Here is a 7,740-nt window from a genome sequence, read left to right as displayed (position 1 = left end):
CCAAACAAAACTTTTTCTTGGCGCAGTTTTTTTACAATTGAATTTTAAACTTGAAAAGAATTATAATGTCATCACTTTTCAATTATTTCAANGTTTTTTTTTTTTACAGTTTTTTTTACAGTTTTTTTTTTTAGGGAGATTTCATTATTTTTTTCAAAATAAACAAGGAATCGTTTTTATATCCTGTAAATTTTTTCATTTTCAATTCAATTCGGCTCATTTATTTTTCACACGATAAATCATCTTTCCAATTAACAATCGAAGTAAAACAAATAGTTCTATTCCACAGTCGTTATTTGCACCGACTTTTAATTATTTATTCAAGATTTTCCGACTGAATTTGCTTCTTCGAGAATTCATTTGTGCACGAAACTCGAATGAAAAATATCTGTGGAATTCATCATTCGTGCACCATATTCAATTTGTAAATTCCCGGGCTTCCCTCCTTGGTGCGTGTGGTTGTATTGCACTGCTACCAACTCCGTAATAAAAAAATGACAGGAGTTGATGTGAAATGCGAGAATGTGCATATGAACCCGTTGCTATGCGCGTATTTTTTTAAATATTGCTTCGGACAAAAAAATAGTTACATCAATGAGAAGCTTGTGGCCAATTTATATAATGTAACTAAGAGTATTTTTCATGTAGCGCGTCACGTTTGTATTTTATTTAATGGATATGATTCAGAGGTAGTGGAGGGGGTAGTTGCTTCGTGTATAGATACACGCCAGCGATCGGCCTGATGTTTTGTACAATCGGAGTCAAAACTTTTCTTGGCCGATACGCTGCCGCGTATCTCGATTTTGGATGAAGTTGCGACAATTAATTGATAAGTAACTAACTTCTCACCTCTGGAACGAAACACCGGGCCCTCACTTTCCTCTTTCCCTACACAATTATAAAAATAGATCTTTCTGTAGATAATTCTCCAGCTTTTTAGAGGGGAGTGCTCTCGACTTCGATCGAAGTCAATGGAAGACGGAGAATGATAAAATTCTCATTTGTATTTCAAATTGCGAAGTTTATTTCACTGTTCATGAAGTTCTCTATCATCTGTTGTTTTTTGTTGGTGTCTTTCGAGTCCTCTGAAGCCGCTGGAGGGTTTTGTGAGGCGAGCCTTTTGATGTTACTTCATTCTTTCGGAAGTGGTTTGAGACACTTGTGTTGAGTCGGTTCCACACATCCTTCCCTAAAACCCACTGAAAATAAACAAAATAAATAAATTAATAACTCGAATGGTCAATTTTTATTATTGTTCATTGAATCCCCTAATGTCTTTGATGTAATTAATTATGAAATTATCTCAGGTCTGAATTATTTTACAGAAAATGTTTATCGACATTTTTTGTCTTTGATATGACAATTGATATGACAATCATTAGGTGACCTTTATCCGATCGTTGACCCCCTTCTGGGGTGTCAAATGATGCTTAATGGAGAATTATTCCAATTTGTTTGTTTTTTAGAGAAAAGTTCAAGTGCAGGGACTTCTGTTATTAATTCACCTGAAAAAAATAGTCGAACGTAAAGTTTTCAGTGATTTTGCGATTATCTCAGGAAGGAGTAGTTTGACGAGAAAATGTCAAAAGACTTTTTTCTAGCGAATTTCATGGGTTACAAAAAAGGTCAAGTAATATTCCTTGATAAAACCACTCGTTATCGAGATAATTAAGTAATTAGTTGAAAGAATGATGAACGTGGAGAATAAAGGGCTTACCATCCACCAGAATCCCCAACACCTTGGCTTGCACTTCCTCAAACCCATACCGCTCCCTCTCCTCCCAATACTTCCTTCCTCCCATCATCAGTCTCCCCTTTCTCTGAACCGTCTAAACTCTCCTCAGAAACCCTCTCCACGCCAACCCTGGACCTCATCCTGGCCTCCTCCATCCTCTCCTCTAACTTCTTCCTATCGAACCCCACTCCCTTCACTTTCGCCAGTTCGTCCATCACCGCAAGATCAAACTCATAAGTGTCATGAAGCTAGAACCTTAGCTCCCCAGGGATAGCCTCTCGCCTGCTCCCAGGAGTCCCCTTTTGGAGTTCCTTGTACCCCCGGACTAGCCCAGAGGCATAATGATCACTGATATTCCCCAGTTAGGGTCTTTCCTTCACTAGTTCCTCCCCACATCTTCCCCGATGAGCTCTTCAATCCCTTCAGGAGGTTCCTCTCGTACTCGACGATCGTCCAGATTTTCTTTGAATTCTTGGAGACATCTGACATTTCCTAGAGTCTCAACGACCTGGCAACACATCTCAGACAGGATTTTTTCTCGTCTGAAGACGTCAGTCCCGAAGTTTATGGAGTTCCTGATAACGCTCCTGAGTTATCAAACGCCGCCTTTCAACATGGAACATCGCCATCATCATCCTCTGGTGGGGGTGTATTGGATTCACGAAGAACGAATGGCAGGGTTCTCATTATATCTAACCGTTTTTGGACACCTTGTGCCTTCTCGTCATCGCCATGTGGATAATCATCGTTACCCGGGACTAGTGGAAAATCATCCAATTGATTTTCCAAAATCATGATATTATGTAAAACACATTGGCCTATGATGTACTTCGGTACTAAGTCGGTCCTATACATAGGGAATTTGTCTAAAAGTCGACGCAGCTTTCCATTCAACAAAGCGAAAGATCTTTCAACTACCATTCTCAACGATGAGAGACGAAAATTGAAATTTTTTTGCTCAAGAGCAAGGGGAAGGCGAGCATTGTCCTTGAATGGCGTCAGAATATACTTACTGATACCGTAGGCTCGATCGCCCCTGAGATGGCTGTCGTTTGGAAATTGTTCGGGATGAAACATCTTGCTTAAAGCAGATTTACGAAGTACTCTTGCGTCATGGACTGATCCGACTTCTCCTGCATAACAATGAATGAAGAGCTTCCTGTGATCGCAAACTGCCTGAAATCCAAGAAATTGACAGTTATCTGACTTTAAAATGTATATGACTAATCTAACGGTGATTAGATTTTCATTATCATACCTGGAGAACAATGGAATGATAACCAAGTCGATTTATGTAATAATTGCAGCTTTGCTTTGGTGCAGGAATGGATATCTGTGTTCCATCAATCGCACCAAGAATTCCTGGGAAGTTTATTCTACGCTGGAATTGTTGACTTGAATGCACTACTTGTTCTGCTGAAGGCCATTTTATAAATTTGGGAGCTAAAGACTATAATGCGTAAGACACTCTGCGAACCGCACGATGCCCTGCGGCTTCGTTCACGCCGAATCGACTGCATACGGATCTGGAAAGAATGGACCACATTAACATTTAGAGGAATTAGATAGAAATTTCAGTTTATTTTGAGCAACATGAAGATGTTACCTATAAGACTCAGGCGTTCTCATTATTGTTAAGCTGACCAATAATTGTGTTTGAGGAGGCATTATTGGTATACCCACTCTTCTACCGGTTCTGGATGGTCTCTCCAGGACAGGTCGTAATAAACGTAGAAGGTATTTAAATGTTCCTCTACCGACACTGAAAATATGTGATGCAAGAAATAAAACACTGTCTCACATCGAAGTGAGACTAGCGAAACATAAAGTAAATGTGCCTATGCTTGTTTCTGTCCCTACGCTCATTCAGATGTCGCGAGCTATCACATTTTAATCATTTTGACAGTCCCAAGAATCTATCGAAAGTGAAATACGATTGGAGTAATTACTTTAGTTAATAAAGGAATTTATAGACACCAATGAACAGTGATTCATTGAAAAATAAGAGAGAAAAATGCCATTCACATCAACTGGTGCCACGACAGAGTGAATTCTTGAGCCGCAAATAAAGAAACTCACCGTTTTTTAATGTTGATTTATCAGTTATAATCGTAAAATAGGATTAAAAATCCCTCGACTAAGGTTTCGGATAGTTACAAGTTTAATAAAAATACGTAAATTACAGTAAAATCTTAATTACTTAATATTAATATTTTGCTTAATATTTCATTAAAATATCGGCAATTAATAGAATAGGTACAGGGGAAATGGGATTGGTCCTATGCTCGTTCGGGAACCAACTGTCAACTGGGGACGGACTAAACGAATGAAATAATTAAAAGGTTGGACCGTCCAATTGAAATATAATTTCATGCCTTGAGATATGCTTTAATGTTGTTTTATTACAAAACAAGATACGATGTAATTATTTGGGATATAATCTCTGCTTATTAGTCAAATCACGATACGAGGATAGGAATATTTGTCAAACGTGCATGAGGACAAGTGATCGAGTGTGGGGACGTTCCACGTTTATGGATGATTATCTATTAAAAAATAGTAATTATCATGATTACGCTATGAGTCCTAATTCTGGAGGTTTTACTTTGTGATATCCAATTTAAAACATTGCATCTTCACATTCATTTAGATCGAAATATTGGGCTAATGATGCATTCACGTTAGCTAGACGGACGTAGGGACATTCACCTTACATATTCTTATTATATTTATAATCCGCATACGAACCACTTATCACTTCCTATAATCTTTAGAAAATTAATACATTTTTTGCCAGATTGATTTCTCAAATTACATTTTTTCCATGGCTTATTTCCCACAAAATCCCTCAACAAACTAATTAAAACCCATCTAATCATTCGAAGCAACATCTAATCAATAGTAGACTGATATATGCTTGATGTATTATAAATGTATACAATAAATTGATTGTTTTGTAGGTTATGAGTATCCGAACTACTGTCAAAGGTCAGTCATTACTACTATTTATTATTAATAAAGCACATACCGAAAATTTCGCCTGAACTCCTTACCACCGTAGGAGAGTGCATTACGTTCCATAAGATATTTCAATTGCCCTTGATACCGATCTGGGAGTCCTGTTCGACGTGTCAAAAGTGTTGAAATTATCTGATTGTTTTCCTCTTCTTCGACATCTTCATCATCCTCCGAAGAGGATGTATCCATTTCATTCATCATAGAAGACACGAGACCCACGAAAGTTCCCATTTTGTGGATAATTACGAAAACTCTGGTCGTAACGATATCAATTCACACAATGTACATGTACGCAGAGCTTGCCACAAAACATGATATAGAAAATTATTTTTTTTTCACAAATTTAAAAATCGCGCTGTTACAGCGCTGCGGAATTACGAAACACTTTGCAGTGAAATCCGCAGTGACAGTACTGCCACTGCGCGCAGTTGATTCCGAAACGCACCCTACGAAACACTTTGCAGCAGCGTTGCCAACCATACCATAATTATGGTACCGCTACCATAATTTCACATCCGATACTATATACCATAGACATGTCTATGGTATATAGTATCGGATGTGAAATTATGGTAGCGGTACCATAATTATGGTACCGCTACCATAATTTCACATCCGATACTATATACCATAGACATGTCTATGGTATCCCTAATTTTACCATAATTTCTTGTTTCGGGGAGGAGACCACGAAAAATGCTTGTTTTTTTAAAATTCTTCATTCTGCCAATGGATCATCCGAGAATCACTCGTCATCTGGCAACTGATCACGGAATCCTGAATCATTTTGTATTTGGATGAGCTATTGGTTAATCTCGTCATCAATCTCTATTTCCCTAGCATCTGGCGTTATTCATTCAGACTAACATCAAGATTTTCCTCCTCATCATCATGATCAGACCCAACTATTGGTTCTTCAACTTCATCCAGATAGACATCCTCCACTTTTTCATTGTTCACGTGGTGAATGAGATGAATTTGAGCCAAGAATAATCCAGGAGCTATAAATATTTACATTGTACTGTGTGATTGTATTCGATTATGTTTATTCTCCACCCAGTTTACCCTTCCAGACATCGACAGTACCGCTCCTAGTTATTTCTTCTGTTTGATAGAGTGTTCAAAGAACAGAAAAAAATAGGATTTTGTGTTTCATTTCAATTTTTCGAAAAAGGCACTTTTAACGTGGATACCATAATTTGAATTGAAATACCATATTTTGTTACGTTGGCGCCATAATAGCCTACGTTCAGGTTGGCAACGCTGCTTTGCAGTGAAATCCGCAGTGACAGTACTGCCACTGCGCGCCGTTGATTCCGAAACGCACCCACACGAGCTATGATAAATGCAGTGAAATAGACGATTTAAAACCTCAAAAAATGCCGCTGAATCCTAAAGAAAGCAATATGGCCCCATCTGTGTATTTAAACGGTACTCATATTATGATTTGTTAAGATAGCCATGATTAAAACGAATATTTTGAGAAAAAATTAAATTAGGGAGTTTTTCGGCTAATTCACGAACTAATGGTGCCAGGTGGCCACCCATTTTTCAATAGATCGGTCAAAAATAACATGCATCTGAAAATCTTTGTTCAATGCCTTTGGCAAATGCAGTGAGTGGCTCCCTACTGCCATCGATTTCAGTTTTGAATAAACTCCCTAATTCGGCTGACTGGTTTTTTAGATATTGAAAAAAAGAGTTTCACATGCAAAGTTGAATATCTTCGGAACTACTCGTCCAATTTCGCCCATCCAAAATACCAAACTTTGTTATCATAAGACCTAAAATCGTACGGAGTTTGAAATTTCTATCTCCATTATTTTTCAAGTCATCGTGATAACAAGCGATTTCATCGAAAAAATGAAAAAAATTATAATAAAACTCAATTTTCTATAGCAGGGTGATTGGATTTCCATGCCTCGAGATAGGTATCGTCGTGACAAATATAGTCGAGGCTTCGTATGAGATACCTCTCGATAAGATACCTCGCGCTCCAAGCGCTCGAGGCCTACCTCCACTCTCGACACCTATCACCTCCTGAATGTTTATGTTCCATGAGCTTCTTATAGGATACTTACGGCCCCGGTCATTTTTCAATGAGAAGAGAATAATTATAAGGATGCAACGGTATTGAAGGTCAAACAAGAGGGACGAACGAAGTGATCATTAGGGTCAAATGACCGTAAGAGGGACTCACACCACTTCTTTCAAGTACCAGAAGTATTTGACGGAAAATTCAGACAATTTATTTCATTTTTTTCTCATGTGAAGAAAAAGTACAGGCAAGGAACATCATGAAATATGAGTTTTTTAATCACATCTATTTTTCATTTAGAAGAAGAAACCGAGTAATTTCAAATTCTATACTATTGATTATGTGTAAGCTCATATCGAATACCCAAAAAATATTGAGAAATGAGAAGAGGTAGGGCACTATTCCTTAAAGGCTACAATTATTAAAATGATGAAGAAGAATTATCTTAATAGAATAAAGGCAGCAAGAAATAAATTAACTTACTTTTAGTGATTAGCACTTCAGCCATGCAGAAGGGATTATTCTCCAGTCCACCAACAATCCCCCAACATCAGCTGCCATTGCATTACCGGAGGTTATATTTAGAGAGAAAAGTGAACGGGAGCAATAAAAATTCAAAATATTAAACACATAAATTGATTAGTTATCGATATTCATTCAGTAAAATTGAAAATTCCATTGAATTCGGGGGCAACGAGCAGGGAATCTTATTTGAAACCAGCTGATCTCTACGTTTGTCCTCTCTATGGGCGCACGTTGCGGCAGCATGGGGGCTTCCGGTCTTTCACTCGCCTACTCTGAAAGAATGGACTGTATTTCGAAAAAAATTAGATTTGTGCAGTCATTTCTGAGATATTTGGGAAAAACTGTTTTTGAGGAATCGCTATATGTCAGGAACTGCTCAATTGATCTCTCTCTCTCTCTCTCTCTCTCTCTCTCTCTCTCTCTC

At 37.9% G+C, this 7,740-nt stretch overlaps 1 pseudogene; it reads right to left on the bottom strand.

Moving 5' to 3' along the window:
* Positions 1–1,319: 1,319 nt before the first annotated feature.
* LOC107044622 lies at positions 1,320–2,530 on the bottom strand (annotated as a pseudogene).
* Positions 2,531–7,740: the final 5,210 nt, after the last annotated feature.

This window comes from Diachasma alloeum, unplaced genomic scaffold (genome assembly GCF_001412515.2).
Source record: "Diachasma alloeum isolate Michigan unplaced genomic scaffold, Dall2.0 Dall_scaffold_00766, whole genome shotgun sequence".
NCBI lineage: Eukaryota > Metazoa > Arthropoda > Insecta > Hymenoptera > Braconidae > Diachasma > Diachasma alloeum.
This window is presented reverse-complemented; position numbering and strand designations above follow the sequence as displayed.